Genomic DNA, 21,972 nt, shown 5'->3' on the forward strand with positions numbered 1-21,972 from the left:
TAGAAGCACGGTGGCTAGGAAAAACTCACTAGAAAGGCCGGAACCTAGGAAGAAACCTAGAGAGGAACCAGGCTATGTCCTGTCCTCTTCTGGCTGTGCCGGGTGGAGATTATGACAGAACATGGCCAAGATGTTCAAATGTTCATAGATGACCAGCAGGGTCAAATAATAATAATCACAGTGGTTGTAGAGGGTGGTAGAGGGTGGTTGTAGAGGGAGTAAATGTCAGTTGGCTTTTCATAGCCGATCATTCAGAGTATCTCTACCGCTCCTGCTGTCTCTAGAGAGTTGAAAACAGCAGGTCTGGGACAGGTAGCACGTCCGGTGAACAGGTCAGGGTTTGATAGCCGCAGGCAGAACAGTTGAAACTGGAGCAGCAGCACGACCAGGTGGACTGCGGACAGCAAGGAGTCTTCAGGCCAGGTAGCCAACCCAGACAGGAAGATCATGTCAGTGACTCAACCCATTCAAGTGACACACCCCTCCTAAGGACGCACCCCTCCTAGGAGCACCAGTAAGCCAGTAATAGGGTTTGAGGCAGAGAATCCCAGTGGAGAGAGGGGAACCGGCCAGGCAGAGACAGCAAGGGCGGTTCGTTGCTCCAGTGCCTTTCCGTTCACCTTCACACTCCATCATAGGACCTACTGAAGAGATGAGTCTTCAATAAAGACTTAAAGGTTAAGACAGAGTCTGCACCTCTCACATGGATAGGCAGACAATTCCATAAAAATTAAGCTCTATAGGAGAAAGCCCTGCCTCCAGCTGTTTGCTTAGAAATTCTAGGGACAGTAAGGGGGCCTGCGTCTTGTGACCAGAGCGTATATATAGGTATGTACGGCAGGACCAAATCGGATAAATAGGTAGGAGCAAGCCCATGTACTGCTTTGTAGGTTAGCAGTAAAACCTTGAAATTAGCCCTTGCCTTAACAGGAAGCCAGTGTAGAGAGGCTAGCACTGGAGTAGTATGATCACATTTTTTGGTTTTAGTCAAAGTAGCCGTGTTTAGCACTAACTGAAGTTTATTTATTGCTTTATCCGGGTAGCCGGAAAGTAGAGCATTGCAGTAGTCTAACCTAGAAGTGACAAAAGCATGGATTAATTTTCCTGCATAATTTTTGGACAGAAAGTTTCTGATTTTTGCAATGTTACGTAGATGGAAAAAAGCTGTCCTTGAAACAGTCTTGATATGTTCGTTCAAAGAGAGATCAGGGTCCAGAGTAACGCCGAGGTCCTTCACAGTTTTATTCGAGACGACATCAAGATTAATTGTCAGATTCAACAGAAGATCTCTTTGTTTCTTGGGACCTAGAACTAGCATCTCTGTTTTGTCCGAGTTTAAAAGTAGAACATTTGCCGCCATCCACTTCCTTATGTCTGAAACACAGGCTTCCAGGGAGGGCAATTTTGGGGCTAAACCATGTTTCATCGAAATGTGTCGTCCGTTAACATTATGTTTCCGAATGATATCACCAAGAGGTAAAATATATAGTGAAAACAGTAGTGGTCCTAAAACGGAGCCTTGAGGAACACCGGAATTTACAGTTGATTTGTCAGAGGACAAACCATCCACAGAGACAAACTGATATGTTTCCGACAGATAAGATCTAAACCAGGCCAGAACTTGTCCATGTAGACCAATTTGGGTTTCCAATCTCTCCAAAATAATGTGGTGATCGATGGTATCAAAAGCAGCACTAAGGTCTAGTAGCATGAGAACAGATGCAGAGCCTCGGTCTGACGCCATTAAAAGGTAATTTACCACCTTTGCATGTGCAGTCTCAGTGCTATGATGGGGTCTAAAACCAGACTGAAGCATTTCGTATACATTGTTTGTCAGCAACAGCTTTTTCCCAAAATTTGAGAGGAATGGGAGATTCGAAATAGGCCGATAGTTTTACATTTATTGGGTCAAGGTTTGACTTTTTCAAGAGAGGCTTTATCACTGCCACTTTTATTGAGTTTGGTACACATCCGGTGGATAGAGAGCTGTCTATTATGTTCAACATAGGAGGGCCAAGCACAGGAAGCAGCTCTTTCATTAGTTTAGTTGGAATAGGGTCCAGTATGCAGCTTGAAGGTTTAGAGGCCATGATTATTTTCATCAATGTGTCAAGAGATATAGTATTAAAAAACTTGAGTGTCTCCCTTGATACTAGGTCCCAGCAAAGTTGTGCAGACTCAGGACAACTGAGCTTTGGAGGAATATGCAGATTTAAAGAGGAGTCTGTAATTTGCTTTCTAATGATCATTATCTTTTCCTTAAAGAAGTTCATAAATTTATCACTGCTGAAGTTATCACTCAATTGCACTCCACACTGTCCTGGACAAACGGAACACCTACCTGAGAATGCTGTTCATGGACTACAGCTCAGCGTTCAACACCATAGTGCCCACAATGCTCATCACTAAACACCTCCCTCTGCAACTGGATCATGGACTTCCTGACGGGCCACCCCCAGGTGGTAAGGATAGGTAACACCACATCTGCCATGCTGATCCTCAACACTGGGGCCTCTCAGGGGTGCGTGCTTAGTCACCTCCCTTACTCCATGTTCACCCACAACTGCGTGGCCAAGCACGACTCCAACACCATCATTACGTTTGCTGACGACACAACAGTGATCACAGACAACGATGAGACAGCCTATAGGGAGGTCACAGACCTGGCAGTGTGGATCCAGGACAACAACCTCTCCCTCAACGTGAGCAAGACAAAGGAGATGATCGTGGACTACAGGAAAAGGAGGGCCGAACACGGCCCCCATTAACATCAACCAGGGCTGTAGTGGAGAGGGTTGAGAGTTTTAAGTTCCTTGGTGTCCACATCACCAACAAACTATCATGGTCCAAACACACCAAGACAGCCGTGAAGAGGGCACAATAACAGCTTTTCCCCCTTAGGAGACTAAAAAGATTTGGCATGGGTCCCCAGATCCTCAAAAAGTTCTACAGCTGCACCATCGAGAGCATCCTGACTACTTGGCATCCAATCATAAGGTGCTACAGAGTGTAGTGCGTACGGCCCAATACATCACTGGGGCCAAGCTTCCTGCCATCCAGGACCGATATACTAGACGTGTCAGAGGAAGGCCCAAAAAATTTCAAAGACTCTAGTCACCCAATTCATAGACTACGGCACTGCAAGTGGTACCGGAGCGCCAAGTCGAGGTCCAAAAGGCTCCTTAACATCTTCTACCCCCCCAAGCTATAAGACTGCTGAACAATTAACCAAATCGCAACCCAGACTATTTACATTGATTCCCCCTTTATTTTTTACACTGCTGCTACTTGCTGTTTATTATCTATGCATCGTCACTTTACCCCTACCTTCATGTACAAATTGCCTCGACTAACCTGTGCCCCCGCACATTGACTCCATACAGCCTCGTTATTTAATTTTGTGTTGCTTTTCATTTTTATTACTTTAGTTTATTTAGTAAATATTTTCTTAACTCTATTTCTTGAACCTCATTTTTGGTTTTGGGCTTGTAAGTAAGCATTTCCTGGTAAGAATACCTGTTGTATTTGGCGCATGTGACAAATAATTTGATTTGGTGTGTATGTATCCTTTTCGGTGTGTTTTGGGAGTCAAGCAAGAGTAGTGTAACGGTTCTCCTCGTCATCTGAGGAAGAGTAGTCAAGATCGGACCAAAATGCAGCGTGGTATGTGTCCATGTTAATATTTAATAAATCAACTGAACACTGAATAACAAAACAACAAAGAGAGTGAAAGAAACAGACCTGTAAGGTGAAATACAAACACAGAACAGAAAATAATCACCCACAACTCAAAAGTGAAACCAGGCTACCTAAATATGTTTCTCAATCAGGGACAATGATAAACAGCTGCCTCTGATTTTTTATTTTATTTTATTTATTTTATTTTACCTTTATTTAACCAGGTAGGCAAGTTGAGAACAAGTTCTCATTTACAATTGCGACCTGGCCAAGATAAAGCAAAGCAGTTCGACAGATACAACGACACAGAGTTACACATGGAGTAAAACAAACATACAGTCAATAATACAGTATAAACAAGTCTATATACAATGTGAGCAAATGAGGTGAGAAGGGAGGTAAAGGCAAAAAAGGCCATGGTGGCAAGGTAAATACAATATAGCAAGTAAAACACTGGAATGGTAGTTTTGCAATGGAAGAATGTGCAAAGTAGAAATAAAAATAATGGGGTGCAAAGGAGCAAAATAAATAAATTAATTAAATACAGTTGGGAAAGAGGTAGTTGTTTGGGCTAAATTATAGGTGGGCTATGTACAGGTGCAGTAATCTGTGAGCTGCTCTGACAGTTGGTGCTTAAAGCTAGTGAGGGAGATAAGTGTTTCCAGTTTCAGAGATTTTTGTAGTTCGTTCCAGTCATTGGCAGCAGAGAACTGGAAGGAGAGGCGGCCAAAGAAAGAATTGGTTTTGGGGGTGACTAGAGAGATATGTAGCACACCTGCTGGAGCGTGTGCTACAGGTGGGAGATGCTATGGTGACCAGCGAGCTGAGATAAGGGGGGACTTTACCTAGCAGGGTCTTGTAGATGACATGGAGCCAGTGGGTTTGGATTGGTTTGGGTTTGATTGAGAACCATACCAGGCCAAACACAGAAATCCCAAAACATAGAAAAAGGAACATAGACAACCCACCCAACTCACGCCCTGACCGTACTAAAACAAAGACATAATAAAATAACTAAGGTCAGAACGTGACAAGTAGACTCCTTTCGACTCCAGTCACAGGAGTCGGAGTCGACTGCAAAAATCTTGGAGTTGTATGTCGAACACTGGTATAATAAAAATTCCAACCTAAATTAAGCTGTGTGATAAACAACTCAATTCCAGTCACATTTCGGCAAAATTAAGGATACTGCATTCATTGCTTCAAATGAAGAAAATCAACCATGACAAGAATGCTTCATTGCATTTCCAGTGTATGAAGCATGATGTCGCCATAGGATAAGAGGAATCAATATATGTAGCCTACAACTCATTTGAGTAAGCATATGCCTAGGATCCCAACCTGTTCTCAGAGCATTTCATATTATTCGTTACGTAAAATCAGGGACACTCCACTTCAAAGGAAAAGGGAAAGGGGGTACCTAGTCAGTTGTACAACTGAATGCATTCAACTGAAATGTGTCTTCCGTTTAGTATGATATGTTAAGTTTTGTATGGTATGTATTCATTTGTGGATGTTCATCACATGATATGTTCTGAATTAAAATTCGCATTATGTGTTACGAAAATACAAAACATACAATATTTTATGAATTTGCAAAATGTACAATATGTTCCGATTTCTAGCTAGGTTGCTACTGGTTAGGGTTAAGTTTAGGAGTTAGGTTAAATGGTTAAGGTTCGGGATAGCTAAAAAGGTTAAGGTTAGCTAACATGCTAAGTAGTGCCAAAGTAGCTCGAAAGTAGTTGAAAAGTTGCTAATTAGCACAAATGCTAAAGTTGTCCGTGATGAGGTTCAAACTCACAAGCTTTGTGTTGCTAGATGTTCACGTTATGCGCCCACCCATTAACCATCAGTCTTATTTAAGTGTACCAAATGCAACATATCATACTAAATGGAGTGGCCCGAATTTAAAACATAATAAAACTAAATGCTCCGAGACAAGGTTCTGCATAAATTCTGCATAACTATCACACATTCAGTCCATAGAGAGCTCATAACCAGATAATCCACAATATTCCATTAAATCTTCAGTGAACAAAATATAATATAATTCCATAATTCCATTACTAAACCAGTAATACCGACCCACCCTTTTCCGATAAGAGATAAAACCAGTGACTACATTTTACTTTTTTTTATTCAACATTGTCAGAGAAGGGAGGGCATAAAAGGTTTAAAAAACATTTGCTTATCACAAGGTTTCACAAAAACAAATCTCCCACAATTGATCTGTACATGAGACTGCATGTCTTTGCCACCAGTTCACAAAATGTTCAACCAGATCCCCCCAATGTTAAAAGAACACTACTGGTATAAAATAAAAAGGTTGCTGATGTTTCACTCCCGAGCCATCAAATTCTCACCATTAACCATTTATAAATATTGAGTTACAAGGTGAAAAGGTAAATAAAAAATGTAACCTGTATGACATGAGAATTTATGCAAGCGTTGCATCCTTCAGTAGGGATGGTCTCTGCTGTCCTGGCAATGGTCTCCCCTGGAGAGGGAATAAACATTTCTGTTAACACATTTGTCCGATTTATTAACCTACATCTTTCTGATTTTGTATTTTCCTTTTTGTTCACAACTGTGCAATCGAGTCAGGGCTGCTTACAGTGCTATCAATGCCACACAAAACATTCAAAACTCTATGGGGGGGGTACATGTGAGAAGACCAAGTGTCCATTAGAAGCTGGCTTGTTTGATGGGAGCTAGCTGAGGATGTGGATAATTCTTCACTCACTTAATTTCCATCAACTTGCCGGGGGGTCCCATACCCACCCTGCCTCGGCCGCCCATGTCATCCATGGGAGGGCCACCATGGCCCCTGCCTCCGAAGCCTCCTCTTTCCATGCCACCACGTCCTCTGAAGCCACCCCCACGATCACCACCCCTGCCTCCATGGTCCATTCCTCCACGCCCACGCATGCCTGGGCCACCCCTAACATGGTCACCACCTAGGGACATGACAAAGAGAATGCGTTGGTTGGATGGAAGACAATTTACAGCCTTTGAAGACATGCTCCGGTACTTTGGCGACAAGTAAGAATTTTTGTAACCTCCCACTTTTGGATGGAGGTGTCACTGTGTACAGTTGTGGCCAAAAGTTTTGAGAATGACACAAATATTAATTTCCACAAAGTTTGCTGCTTCAGTGTCTAGATATTTTTGTCAGATGTTACTATGGAATGCTGAAGTATAATTACAAGCATTTCATAAGTGTCAAAGGCTTTTATTGACAATTACATGAAGTTGATGCAAAAAGTCAATATTTGCAGTGTTGACCCTTCTTTTTCAAGACCTCTGCAATCTGCCCTGGCATGCTGTCAATTAACTTCTGGGCCACATCCTGACTGATGGCAGCCCATTCTTTAATAATCAATGCTTGGAGTTGGTCAGAATTTGTGGGTTTTTGTTTGTCCACCCGCCTCTTGAGGATTGACCACAGGTTCTGGGGAGTTTCCTGGCCATGGACCCAAAATATCAATGTTTTGTTCCCCGAGCCACTTAGTTATCACTTTTGCCTTATGGCAAGGTGCTCCATCATGCTGGAAAAGGCATTGTTCGTCACCAAACTGTTCCTGGATGGTTGGGAGAAGTTGTTCTCGGAGGATGTGTTGGTACCATTCTTTATTCATGGCTGTGTTCTTAGGCAAAATTGTGAGTGAGCCCACTCCCTTGGCTGAGAAGCAATGGTCTCAGGATGCTTTACTGTTACCATGACACAGGTCTGATGGTAGCGCTCACCTTGTCTTCTCCGGACAAGCTTTTTTCCGGATGCCCCAAACAATTGGAAAGGGGATTCATCAGAGAAAATTACTTTACCCCAGTCCTCAGCAGTCCAATCCCTGTACCTTTTGCAGAATATCAGTCTGTCCCTGATGTTTTTCCTGGAGAGAAGGGGCTTCTTTGCTGCCCTTCTTGACACCAGGCCATCCTCCAAAAGTCTTCGCCTCACTGTGTGTGCAGATGCACTCACACCTGCCTGCTGCCATTCCTGAGCAAGATTTGTACTGGTGGTGCCCCGATCCCACAGCTGAATCAACTTTAGGAGATGGTCCTGGCCCTTGCTGGACTTTCTTGGGCGCCCTGAAGCCTTTTTCACAACAATTGAACTGCTCTCTTTGAAGTTCTTGATGATCCGATAAATGTCCTTGCCTGTGAAGCCCTTTTTGTGCAAAACAATGATGACAGCACATGTTTCCTTGCAGGTAACCATGGCTGACAGAGGAAGAACAATGATTCCAATCACCACCCTCCTTTTGAAGCTTCCAGTCTGTTATTCAAACTCAATCAGCACAGAGTGATCTCCAGCCTTGTCCTTGTCAACACTCACACCTGAGTTAACGAGAGAATCACTGACATGATGTCAGCTGGTCCTTTTGTGGCAGGGCTGAAATGCAGTGGAAATGTTTTTTGGGGATTCAGTTCATTTGCATGGCAAAGAGGGACTTTGCAATTAATTGTAATTCATCTGATCACTCTTCAGAACATTCTGGAGTATATGCAAATTCCCGTCATACAAACTGAGGAAGCAGGCTTTGTGAGAATTAATATTTGTGTCATTCTCAAAACTTTTGGCCACGACTGTTGTTCATACATGTATCATCTATGAGCAGAATGACTGTCTTACCTCAATTAGCCCCGAAATCCCTAGTTTGAAAGCAACTGTTTTCTGGATGCTGTGCAGCGTGATTTTCCATACATTTACCCCCACGTGGGCCAGCTCCCTAGCAATTTGAGTTGCAGCCAATGAACTTCAACCTGTTGTCATTTGAGTGACAGCTAGCAAGACGCACACACAGTGTTGCACGGTATACCGAAACCTCTGTACTTTTTTGACACTAGAACATAAAAAAATAGTTTGGTACTTCTGTCAAATGTGTCTCACGGATCAAGCCTATCAGCTCAGCCGGCCCCTTATTGGGCAGGGCAAACCAGTTTTGTTGATTTTTGATATCATCAAAATAAAATCAACTGCAGCACATTGTTGGACTCATTCAGCAGTTTTTACCTGATTAAGTTCAATACCAATGGAAATTAATGTTGAAAGCTAAATTTATATTCCTAAATGCTGTGGCTGCTTTGTGTTGACAAGACATTTTGACGAATAGCTCAATGCTAAAACACAGTTAACTTGTCCAACTCAACCAATATGCAGAAACAGTTTGTGATATATTGAAATCTGAACATAAAATGTATCATCTACACATGCATGTGCAACAATAGTAATCATATTACTTATATGTTTATGTTTTTTTAAACAAACACCTTATCTACACACCAAAAACCCTTGTGGCAATAAATCACTGAAATAAATTAAGGGGGGAAAATTAGGTTGTATACGCTGTTGAAACTCTATATGTTTTTAAATGCGTCACTGGTTAGACAACAACCTGCAGAAGACAGATACATTTTGGAGTAATGCATTTTGATACAAGTGTGTCGCCAATGCGGTAAGTGTAACGTAACCCACATTGGACTCTGGAGCAGTGAAAACGTGTTCTCTGAAGTGATGAATCACGCTTCACCATCTGGCAGTCCGACGGACGAATCTGGGTTTGACAGATGCCGGGAGAATGCTATCTGCCCGAATACATAGTGCCAACTGTAAGGTTTGGTGGAGGAGGAATAATGGCCTTGGGCTGTTTTTCATGGTTCGGGCTAGGCCCCTTAGTTCCAGTGGAAATCTTAACGCTACAGCATACAATGACATTCTAGGCGATTCTGTGCTTCCAACTTTGAGGCAACGGTTTGGGGTAAGGCCCTTTCCTGTTTCAGCATGACAATGCCCCCGTGCACAAAGCAAGGTCCATACAGAAATGGTTTGTCGAGATCGGTGTGGAAGAACTTGACTGGCCTGCACAGAGCCCTGAACCTCAACCCCATCGAACACCTTTGGGATGAATTGGAAAGCCGACTGCAAGCCAGACCTAAATCGGCCAACATCAGTGCCCGACCTCACTAATGCTCGTGGCTGAATTGAAGCAAGTCCCCGCAGCAATGTTCCAACATCTAGTGGAAAGCCTTCCCAGAAGAGTGGAGGCTGTTATAGCAGTAAAGGGTGGACCAACTCCATATTAATGTCCATGATTTTGGAATGAGATGTTCGACAAGCAGGTGTCCACATACTTTTGGTCATGTAGTGTATAAGATCTCCTAATCCTGTGTTAACATCAGACCTTATTTTCAGCGTTAATCCCAAAACCTATTCTTTCTCCATTAATTTTCACCATAGGTGTGGTTGAATGAACCAGAGGTAACTCATTTTTAGTTTTTTAGGACTACAAGCTGGAAAACCGGCCACGTGAATAACGTACACGTGAATAACGTTATTACTCGGTAAAGAGAATGCATATATTTTTAAAGAAGCTACTTCTAAGGGGCTCCTGAGTGGCACAGGCAGTGTATCTTAGTGCTAGAGGTGTCACTACAGACACCCTGGTTCAAATCCAGGCTGTATCACAACCAGCCATGATTGGGAGTCCCATAGGGCAGCGCACAATTGGCTCAGCGTCCGGGTTTGGCCAGTGTAGGCTGTCATTGTAAATAAGAATTTGTTCTTAACTGACTTGCCTTGTTGTCACGTTCTGTTGTTATGTCTTTGTTTTAGTATGGTCAGGGCATGAGTTAGGTGGGTTGTCTATGTTCCTTTTTCTATGATTTGGGATTTCTGTGTTTGGCCTGGTATGGTTCTCAATCAGAGGCAGCTGTCATTCGTCATGCCTGTTTTCACTTTTGAGTTGTGGGTGATTATTTCCTGTTTAGTGTTTTTGTCTTTCACCTTACGGGACTGTTAGTTTGTTATTTATTGTTTTGTTCAGTGTTTTAGTACGTCATTAAAAGCTATGATCGTCCTCTCTTTCTCCCAACGACGAACGTTACACTTGTTAAATAAATGTTGATCAGTACAATGAAATAGGTTGCAAATGGAAGGGATTTTTTGTTATCTGTAGCCCGGTGAAAAACAGCCAAAACAAGCTTGATAACTCAATTATTGCACCTTCCTATTAAATATGCATTCACCTGTAATGTGGATAGGCCTAGACTACATCTTGATTTACCCAGTTAATCAATAGCGATATACCATTCAAATAAATTACCATTACATTGTTATGTAGTTAGATTGTTTTCAACAAAGTCAAATGGATTGTATGATTGTATAATTGATTCATTAACGCATACATGGCTGTCTCAGAAATTTAAAAAAAAAAAATACACATTTTAATGTTGAACTCAAGATGCCCAACGATTAAACAGAGCAGTAGCTGAGTTTGTCTGGAAACTGTCATTCTGTGACTGGCTAATAAGTCTTCTTTCTTTGCTGTGTTACCGTGAAGGTATTGAGTATTGGGATACTAAACCTGGTATTGTGATAACATTAAACACACAGTAGAGCAAGAGAGTCAGTCACTAGCTTCATTAATAAGTGCACCGACGGCATTATCCCCACAGTGACCATACAGTGCCTTGTTTAAAGTATTCGGCCCCTTTGAACTTTGCGACCTTTTGCCACATTTCAGGCTTCAAACATAAAGATATAAAACTGTATTTTTTTGTGAAGAATCAACAACAAGTGGGACACAATCATGAAGTGGAACGACATTTATTGGATATTTCAAACATTTTTAACAAATCAAAAACTGAAAAATTGGGCGTGCAAAATTATTCAGCCCCTTTACTTTCAGTGCAGCAAACTCTCTCCAGAAGTTCAGTGAGGATCTCTGAATGATCCAATGTTGACCTAAATGACTAATGATGATAAATACAATCCACCTGTGTGTAATCAAGTCTCCGTATAAATGCACCTGCACTGTGATAGTCTCAGAGGTCCGTTAAAAGCGCAGAGAGCATCATGAAGAACAAGGAACACACCAGGCAGGTCCGAGATACTGTTGTGAAGAAGTTTAAAGCCGGATTTGGATACAAAAAGATTTCCCAAGCTTTAAACATCCCAAGGAGCACTGTGCAAGCGATAATATTGAAATGGAAGGAGTATCAGACCACTGCAAATCTACCAAGACCTGGCCGTCCCTCTAAACTTTCAGCTCATACAAGGAGAAGACTGATCAGAGATGCAGCCAAGAGGCCCATGATCACTCTGGATGAACTGCAGAGATCTACAGCTGAGGTGGGAGACTCTGTCCATAGGACAACAATCAGTCATATATTGCACAAATCTGGCCTTTATGGAAGAGTGGCAAGAAGAAAGCCATTTCTTAAAGATATCCATAAAAAGTGTCGTTTAAAATTTGCCACAAGCCACCTGGGAGACACACCAAACATGTGGAAGAAGGTGCTCTGGTCAGATGAAACCAAAATTGAACTTTTTGGCAACAATGCAAAACGTTATGTTTGGCGTAAAAGCAACACAGCTGAACACACCATCCCCACTGTCAAACATGGTGGTGGCAGCATCATGGTTTGGGCCTGCTTTTCTTCAGCAGGGTCAGGGAAGATGGTTAAAATTGATGGGAAGATGGATGGAGCCAAATACAGGACCATTCTGGAAGAAAACCTGATGGAGTCTGCAAAAGACCTGAGACTGGGACGGAGATTTGTCTTCCAACAAGACAATGATCCAAAACATAAAGCAAAATCTACAATGGAATGGTTCAAAAATAAACATATCCAGGTGTTAGAATGGCCAAGTCAAGGTCCAGACCTGAATCCAATCGAGAATCTGTGGAAAGAACTGAAAACTGCTGTTCACAAATGCTCTCCATCCAACCTCACTGAGCTCGAGCTGTTTTGCAAGGAGGAATGGGAAAAAATGTCAGTCTCTCGATGTGCAAAACTGATAGAGACATACCCCAAGCGACTTACAGCTGTAATCGCAGCAAAAGGTGGCGCTACAAAGTATTAACTTAAGGGGGCTGAATAATTTTGCACGCCAAATTTTTCAGTTTTTGATTTGTTAAAAAAGTTTGAAATATCCAATAAATGTCATTCCACTTCACGATTGTGTCCCACTTGTTGTTGATTCTTCACAAAAAAATACAGTTTTATATCTTTATGTTTGAAGCCTGAAATGTGGCAAAAGGTCGCAAAGTTCAAAGGGGCCGAATACTTTCGCAAGGCACTGTACGTACATATCCTAACCAGAACCCGGATGCTTATAAGAAATCCCTCGACACCCTCCGATGAACCATCACAGACCAAGCGTCAGTACAGGACTAAGATCGAATCCTACTACACAGTCTCTGACGCTCGTCAGATGTGGCAGGGCTTGCAAACTATCACAGATTACAAAGGGAAACCCAGTCACAAGCTGCCCAGTGACGCAAGTCTACCAGACAAGCTAAATGCCAGCAACACTGAACAATGCATGAAAGCACCCGCTGTTCCAGACGACTGTGTGATCACGCTCTCCGTAGACGATGTGAATATGACCTTTAAAAAAAGTTAACATTCACAAGGCAGCAGCACCAGACGGATTACCAGGACACGTACTCAGAGCATTCGCTGACCAGCTGGCAAGTGTCTTCACTGACATTTTCAACCTTTGCCTCATCCAGTCTAATACCTATGTTTCAAGCAGATCACCATAGTCCCTGTGCCCAAGAACACCAAGGTAACCTGTCTAAATGACCATTGCCCCATTGCACTCACATCTGTAGTCATGAAATTCTTTGAAAGCTGGTCATGGCTCAAGTCAACACCATCATCCCAGACCCACTCCAATTTACATACCCCCTCAGATTGACAGATGACGCAATCGCTATTGCAGTCCACAATGCCCTTTCCCACGTGTACAAAAGAACACCTACATTAGAATGCTGTTCATTGACTACAACTCAGCGTTCAACACCAAAGTGCCCTCCAAGCTTACCACAAAGCTAATGACTCGGACTGAACATCTTCCTCTGCAACTTGATCCTCAACATCCTGACTGGATGCTCCCAGGTGGTGAGGGTAAGCAACACATCTGCCAAGGGGCCCCTCAAGCCCCTGCGTGTGCTTAGTCCCCTCCTGTACTCCCTATTCACCCATGACTATGTGGCCGAGCATGACTCCAACACCATTATTAAGTTTGCTGACGACAACGGTGTTAGGCCTGATCACTGACAATGATGAGACAGCCTGTAGGGAGGAGGCCAGAGACCTGGCAGTGTTGTGCCAGGACAACAACCTCTCCATCAATGTCAGAAAGACAAAGGAATTGATCGTATACAACAGGAAACGGAGGGCTGAGCACGCCCCCATTCACATCGACAGGGCTGTAGCGGAGCGGGTCAAGAATTTCAAGTTCATCGGTATCCATATCACTAAGGAGCCATCATGGTCCAAACACACCAACACAGTTGTGATGAGGGCATGACAATGTCTCTTCCCCCTCAGGAGGCTGAAAAGATTTGATAGGGCTCTCAGATCTTCAAAAAGTTCTACAGATGCACCATTGAGAGCATCTTGACTGGCTGCATCATCGCTTAGTTTTGCAACTGCTTGTCATCTGACCGTAAGGCGGTACAGAGGGCAGTGCGTACTCTATGCTAGGTGGTGGACCTCTATGCTAGGCGGTGTCAGAGAACGGCCCTAAAAATTGTCAGACTCCAGCCACCCAAGTCATAGACTGTTCTCTCTGCTACCGCATGGCAACCGGTAACGATGCATAAAGTCTGGAACCAACAGGAACCTGAACAGTTTCTAACGCCAAGCCATAAGACTGCTTTAAATAGTTAACCAAATAGCTATCCAGATTATCTGCACTGAACCTTTTTGAATTAACTATGACTCATCACATACGCTGCTGCTACTGTTTACCATCTGTCATTTTATTCCTAGTTACATGTACATATCTACCATAACTACCTCGTACCCCTGCACATCCACACTGTACTGGTATCCCTTGTATATACTCAAGTTATCGTTACTCATTGTGTATCTATTATTACGTGTTTTACTTTTCTATTCTTCCTCTGCTTTTTTGCAGAGGATTTCACTATTAGTTTACACCTGTTGTTTACGAAGCATGTGACAAATACAATTTCATTTGATTTGAGAGAGAGCAATGACGTGGCACACATATCTGCACATTTGTGACAGAGTATGCTATTTTTGGGGATCACCTTTGGCTCATGGGTGATACTTTCAAAAATACTGGCTAAAAAGTATACAAAAATACTAGAGAATATCTTTAACCTACTGGAGAGTACTTTATCCTCGATGAAGTAGGAATTGTTAACAAAGCATTTACCTGGAGGGGGGAAACGTGGTGGTCCAAAGCCTTCTGGTTTGGGTGATTTACACTCCATTCTCCAGGAAAAGTTCTCATTACCACAGCCCCTGCGATCATAAGCCTCAGTCAGGACTACCCCAAACCACAGAGAAAGGCAGTCAATGACTCAACTATGAATTATTTTTTCCCTTTTTTCCCTGTTGTTAGTATTTACGCATTAGGGCATTCCCAGTCTCCTGCTCTCTGGTGCACGTTGGGCCCCTGAGGGCCCACCTCTGCCCATGCCACGAGGACAACCCCTGAGGATAAAGCATCCGCGCTCCCCATCTCGACCACGGCCCATCATTCCTGGCCCTGTGTGTGACCGGGGGAGGACAGTGTTCAGAATGTTACACTAAGTTAGAGCTCTATCAACTTTAACCACCATCTACTAATTGCCAAGTATATGTCTCAAATGTATTTATGTACCAAGATATTCTAAAATGCTGAAACTGTTAGAGTAGGTTGGATATGTCCATTTCAGATGCATGGAACAGGATTGGCAGATTCATCATGCCTCCCTTGTCACCCCTCATGGGCATGCCTCCTCGCATCATCACGTAATGGGCTTATGGCGAGCCTTCGACACCTTTAGCTTCTTTCCCTGAAAGTCTTTGCCTTGGTAGGAAAATGGGAAGAGGTGCATATTCAATAAACATTCATAGAAAGAACATTGCCAAGACTATGCATGAAGCCCTATTGATTCTTATCAAGGGGATATCAGAGGGCCTCCATTACTACCCAAAGTAAAATAGCAAAACGACACTCACCATCAAACCACTCCACTGCCGCTTTAGCGCATGGGGGCTCCTCATAGCAGTGTACAACCGCCCTTTGGTTTCCCCGAATCTTTGTCTGTGTAGATGTTGATAGCAGGCAAACCTGTGCGCTTGTTGATGTGAAAGACAGAAACCAGTTAATCACCCAATTCATCCATCCCTTACTTTTCAAAAGTCTGTGATAACATTTAAGAAATCTCTCCAAACTGTATCAAAGTCAAGTACCAACCCTGATTATTCCACTGTGCTTGAAAAAGACAGGGTTGCGTTCTCTGTCAAAAAAATCCGAATGGCACAAATTCCCCGATATCAGGGTACTCATGTCAACGTGTTTGCTTTCAGAGCATATTTGATCCCATATTATAAGGTGGAGCGATACCATGTAAATGGTGCTGTTCTCAGTCATCCTGCTCCTCTGGGCGTCCCGTGGACAGAGTTAGGGCTGTTAAGCATTTTATTTTCACATTGATGCACACAAATATGTTGCTGGGTTTGTTACATGGCATGCTGAACTTACCCATGTCTGGATCTGGTTTTGTTGCCCATCCACAAAGAGGAGAGAAGACAAGAGATCCAACATTAGTATGCACATTTGCCTGATCATCTACCCCATGCATGCAGCAGTTTGACTTTACCCAGGCGCACATGCTCCTCTGAGCGTTCCCTTTTGCTTATGATTATATTCCTGAAACCCAATGTATCATGAATAAAAAAAGTGGTTCCAAAACCCCTGAACACACAAAACACCAAAGGCTGAAAAAACCTAATTTGAAAGTTGTCGATCAAAAGACCACATTACTAAGCAAGGAAATATTTAGAAAAGTCGAATGGCTTGGGGTTGTATACCATGAACATATCAGTGGGAACACTGTACAACTTGGAAGTCATTGAGTGGACGCCAGACACTGAAAGATTGAAAATACCGTCAAAGCATTGTGTGTGAAACACCCAAATGAACTGTCAATGTCATATCTGCTTTGTTTTCCCCCATTGACTAGAAAATACTTAACGACAAGTAGAGAAAACTATCTAAACCTATAAGGTGGTCTAGTGTAGTATGGTATTGTAATTCCCATTAAACTCATTAAACCACCAGGCTTACTGAAGCCACCTCTGTCTGGGGGAATAAGCGTAGATATGGAGACAATTTCCCTTTAACAGACACTTTTGTACCTCATAGGGGGACACTGGGCACAGTTCTGAGTAGCTCTCATTTAAAACTCCCAAAACAGACTAACTTCGCTCTAAAGCCACTTTGAAACTTAAAAGGAACTAAAGAATCTTAAAAATGGGTAGGGGTCTATACAATGTTTGTGGTCTATGGGTTCCCTTGCTGAATATAATATTATTCCTGAATGCAAAACTAGCATAACTTTATAGGAGTATCAATGTTTCGTATAACGGGGTGGCTTCAATCTTTATTACCTCTGGAGTAGAAAACCCCTGACTTTTACAGGACAGGAAATATTGGAATTGTTTCAGATGCAGCTCAAGTTAAATACAAACTTCTCCGGCTTAGAGGACGAGGTCAATATACAAAGTAAAATTCACGCTCCCCTTTCCCCACAAAATGCCATAACATGTATGTCAGTGTTCTGCTGAGGCCTTTACTATTCAGACCTGTACCTGAGACAGTTGTTACAAAGAACTTGTATGATACATGCAGCCATTTCATGTAGCCAATTATCACATTGTTTTACACAAGGAGATTATTTGATTCAAGTTTTACTGTAAAAGTTTTGGTGTGTTTACAAGGCTCTCACTTTGTTACCTGTAGCATAGAAATGTGACAAAGCATGTTAAAAGTGCACTTTAGCAACATTAAGTTACCATTGCACACTTATTTGTTTATTACCTGTGAGTAAGAAAAGTGAATGCAATGCAGTTGTGGATACTTGGGTAATTAAACCAATTATTTTAAAAGTCAAAGTTGTGCTTCTGCTTTGACCAGTACAATAACCGCACTGGTAGAATCTATACATTTATACATGGCCTTGAAGTGACAAAGCAATGCATTCACCTTCTTTAAAAAATGAAAAAAAATGGAAAAAAAATAACCTCCCAAATCTGAAAAGCTCTTCACAACGATTTATAGCTTTAGACCATTTCACTCTATAAATGTTTTATTGATATACCCAACTACTAATATTAAGACCTAACATGGCTAAATAATTGTTACTGTACGTTTGCAGGATTGGAGCTATACGTTGCCGAAGTGGATGTACGGCTCACACACTGTATTTATCTGTATTGTCTACATCTTGAATGTTTGTGAAGTCTTGATTGTGGTTGTTTGAAATGTCTTGTTAATTGGTGTTGGACCCCAGGAAGATTAGCTAGCGTTACAGCGTTAGCTAAATGGGGATCCTAATAAAAATCACACACACACAACTTTAGTATTGTATTACCTACTTAAAGGGGTAGTGCCAAAGTTGGAACACAAACGAAATACCTTTCAAATGTAGCCAGGGTTTATGCAGGAACCCTATAGCAATAATTTCCAGAATTAAAAAAATTAACCAGGAAACCCATAGACTACCTGAACCTCCCAAAATAAACAAAATCTCTGGTTCCATGACCTCACTGTTTATTATCCCAACTGACTTTGGCTCCTTTTTAAAACAAACTTCTACAGGCAAAAAAAACTTTCTACATCTCTCTGGGTAGCCAAACTGGTATTTCACTGACAGTTCAGTTGAGTGTGTCTAAGGGGCCAAATTAGAAATGTTTGCCGATGGTCTTTAGCTTGTGGGTACCTTCTTACCTTTAGCCATACAGTCAATCAAAATGTATTTATAAAGCACTTCTTACATCAACTGATGTTACAAAGTGCTGTACAGAAACCCAGCCTAAAACCCCAAACAGCAAGCAAATGCAGGTGTAGAAGCACTGTGGCTAGGAAAAACTCCCTAGAAAGGCCGGAACCTAGGAAGAAACCTAGAGAGGAACCAGGCTATGTGGGGCGGCCAGTCCTCTTCTGGCTGTGCCGGGTGGAGATAACAGAACATGGCCAAGATGTTCAAATGTTCATACAGTTGAAGTCGGAAGTTTACATACACCTTAGTCAAATACATTTCAACTCAGTTTTTCACAATTCCTGACATTTAATCCTAGTAAAATTCTCTGTCTTGGGTCAGTTAGGATCACCACTTTATTTTAAGAATGTGAAATGTCAGAATAATAGTACAGAGAATGATTTATTTCAGCTTTTATTTATTTAATTTCATTCCCATTGGGTCAGAAGTTTACATACACTCAATTAGTATTTGTTATCATTGCCTTTAAACTGTTTCACTTGGGTCAAACGTTTCGAGTAGCCTTCCACAAGCTTCACACAATAAGTTGGGTGAATTTCGGCCCATTCCTCCTGACAGAGCTGGTGTAACTGAGTCAGGTTAGTAGGCCTCCTTGCTCGCACACGCTGTTTTCAGTTCTGCCCACACATTTTCTATAGGATTGAGGTCAGGGCTTTGTGATGGCCACTCCAATACCTTGACTTCGTTGTCCTTAAGCCATTTTGCCAAAACTTTGGAAGTATGCTTGGGGTCATTGTCCATTTGGAAGACCCATTTCCGACCAAGCTTCAACTTCCTGACTGATGTCTTGAGATCATTTTCCTACCTCATGATTTCATCTATTTTGTGAAGTGCACCAGTCCCTCCTGCAGCAAAGCATCCCCACAACATGATGCTGCTACCCCGTGCTTCACAGCTGGAATGGTGTTCTTCGGCTTAAAACCCCCCCCCACTTTCCTCCAAACATAACGATGGTCATTATGGCCAAACAGTTCTATTTTTGTTTCATCAGACCAGAGGACATTTCTACTAAACATACGATCTTTGTCCCCATGTGCAGTTGCAAACCGTAGTCTGGCTTTTTTATGGCGGTTTTGGAACAGTGGCTTCTTCCTTGCTGAGCGGCCTTTCAGGTTATGTCGATATAGGACTTGTTTTACTGGATATAGATACTTTTGTACCGGTTTCCTTCAGCATCTTCACAAGGTCCTTTGCTGTTGTTCTGGGATTGATTTGCACTTTTTGCACCGAAGTACGTTCAGCTCTAGGAGACAGAATGCGTCTCCTTCCTGAGCGGTATGACAGCTGTGTGGCCCCATGGTGTTTATACTTGGGTACTATTATTTGTACAGATGAACGCGGTACCATCAGGTGTTTGGAAATTGCTCCCAAGGATGAACCAGACTTGTGGAGGTCTACAATCTTTTTTCTGAGGTCTTGGCTGATTTCTTTTGATTTTCCCATGATGTCAAGCAGAGGCACTGAATTTGAAGGTAGACCTTGAAATACATCTACAACTCCAATTTACTCAAATTATGTCAATTAGCCTATCAGAAGCTTTAAAAGTCATGACATCATTTTCTGGAATTTTCCAAGCTGTTTAAAGGCACAGTCAACTTAGTGTATGTAAACCTCTGACCCACTGAAATTGTGATACAGTGAATTATAAGTGAAATAATCTGTCTGTAAACAACTGTTGGAAAAATTACTACACAAAGTAGATGTCCTAACCGACTTGCCAAATGTCACGGCCGTCCTCTTCATCTGAAGAGGAGGCGAGATGGATCTGAGGACCAATACTCGGCGTGGTAAGTGTCCATGGTCAATCTTTAATAAAGAAAGTAGTGAACACTGAAAACTATACAAAACCAGTAAACAAAATAACCGTGAAGCTAATCATATGGACTGTGCTGAAACAAGCCATCAACATAGACAATCACCCACCAACAAACAGTGCAACCCAGGCTACCTAAGTATGATTCTCAGAGACAACTAATGACACCTGCTTCTGATTGAGAACCATACTAGGCCGAAAACATAGAAATGCCCCAAAACATAGAAAAACAAACATAGACTGCCCACCCAACTCACGCCCTGACCATACTAAATAAATACAAAACAACGGAAATAAAGGTCAGAACGTGACAGTACCCCCCCCCCCCCCCCCCCCCAAAGGTGCGGACTCCGGCCGCAAAACCTTGACCTATAGGGGAGGGTCTGGGTGGGCGTCTGTCCGCGGTGGCGGCTCTGGCGCGGGACGCGGACCCCACTTCACCATTGTCTTAGTCCGCCTTATTGTCCGCCTCCGTGGCTTTCTCACCATGGCCACCCTTCTCAATGACCCCACTGGACAGAGGGGCAGCTGCTCCGGCGGCGCCGGACAGGCGGGAGACTCCGGCGGCGCCGGACAGGCGGGAGACTCCGGCGGCGCCGGACAGGCGGGAGACTCCGGCGGCGCCGGACAGGCGGGAGACTCCGGCGGCGCCGGACAGGCGGGAGACTCCGGCGGCGCCGGACAGGCGGGAGACTCCGGCGGCGCCGGACAGGCGGGAGACTCCGGCGGCGGCGGCGCCGGACAGGCGGGACCACCTGCAGGGAGGAGACAGAGAGACAGCCTGGTGCGTGGGGCTGCCACAGGAACCACCAGGCTGGGGAGCCCTTCAGGAGGCTTGGGGTTAGGAGGAGGCACCTGAAGGACCGGGCTGTGGGGGAGCACTGGAGCTCTGGTGCGCAACCTTGGCACCACTTCCCCAGGCTGGATAACCACTCTAGCCCGGACCCTCCAGAGTGCAGGCACAGGTTGAACCGGGCTGTGGGTAAGCACGGGAGATCTAGTGCTTACTACACGCACCTCTCCCTTAGGCTCCACTCCCACATTCGCCCGGCACGAGCGGAGCGCAGGCAGAGGACGCACTGCACCCTCCCAGCGCCCCGGAGACACAGCACGCAGAGCCGGAGCAGGATACCCTGGACCAAAACTGCGTACCGGCGACCAGACCCGCTGAGCAGGCACCATACGCCCTGGCTCGATGCCCGCACGACACTCTCGGGGGGCTGTCCTATAGCGCACCGGGCTATGGACACGTACTGGCGACACCGTGCGCTTAACCGCATAACACGGTGCCTGCCCAGTATCACGCTGCTTATAATAAGCACGAGGAGTGAGCCCCCCCCCAAAAAATGTTTTGGGGCTGTCTCTCGTACCTGTCGCACTGCCCTGCTGCCTTCGCCAACCTCATTCTCCTGTAACCTTCCTTGCACTGCTCCATCGAATCCCAGGCGGGCTCCGGCACTCTCCCTGGGTCGATGGCCCATCTGTCTACCTCCCCCCAAGTTGTGTAGTCCTGTGAAGCCGGCCGCTGTTGTTGCTGCTGCTGCCGTCGCTGTTTCTTACCACGCCGCTTGGTCCTTGGTTGGTGGGTGATTCTGTCACGGCCGTCCTCCTCTTCATCTGAAGAAGAGAGGCGAGATGGATCTGAGGACCAATACGCGGCGTGGT

Source organism: Oncorhynchus mykiss, chromosome 5 (genome assembly GCF_013265735.2).
Source record: "Oncorhynchus mykiss isolate Arlee chromosome 5, USDA_OmykA_1.1, whole genome shotgun sequence".
In the NCBI taxonomy this organism is placed as follows: Eukaryota; Metazoa; Chordata; class Actinopteri; order Salmoniformes; family Salmonidae; genus Oncorhynchus; species Oncorhynchus mykiss.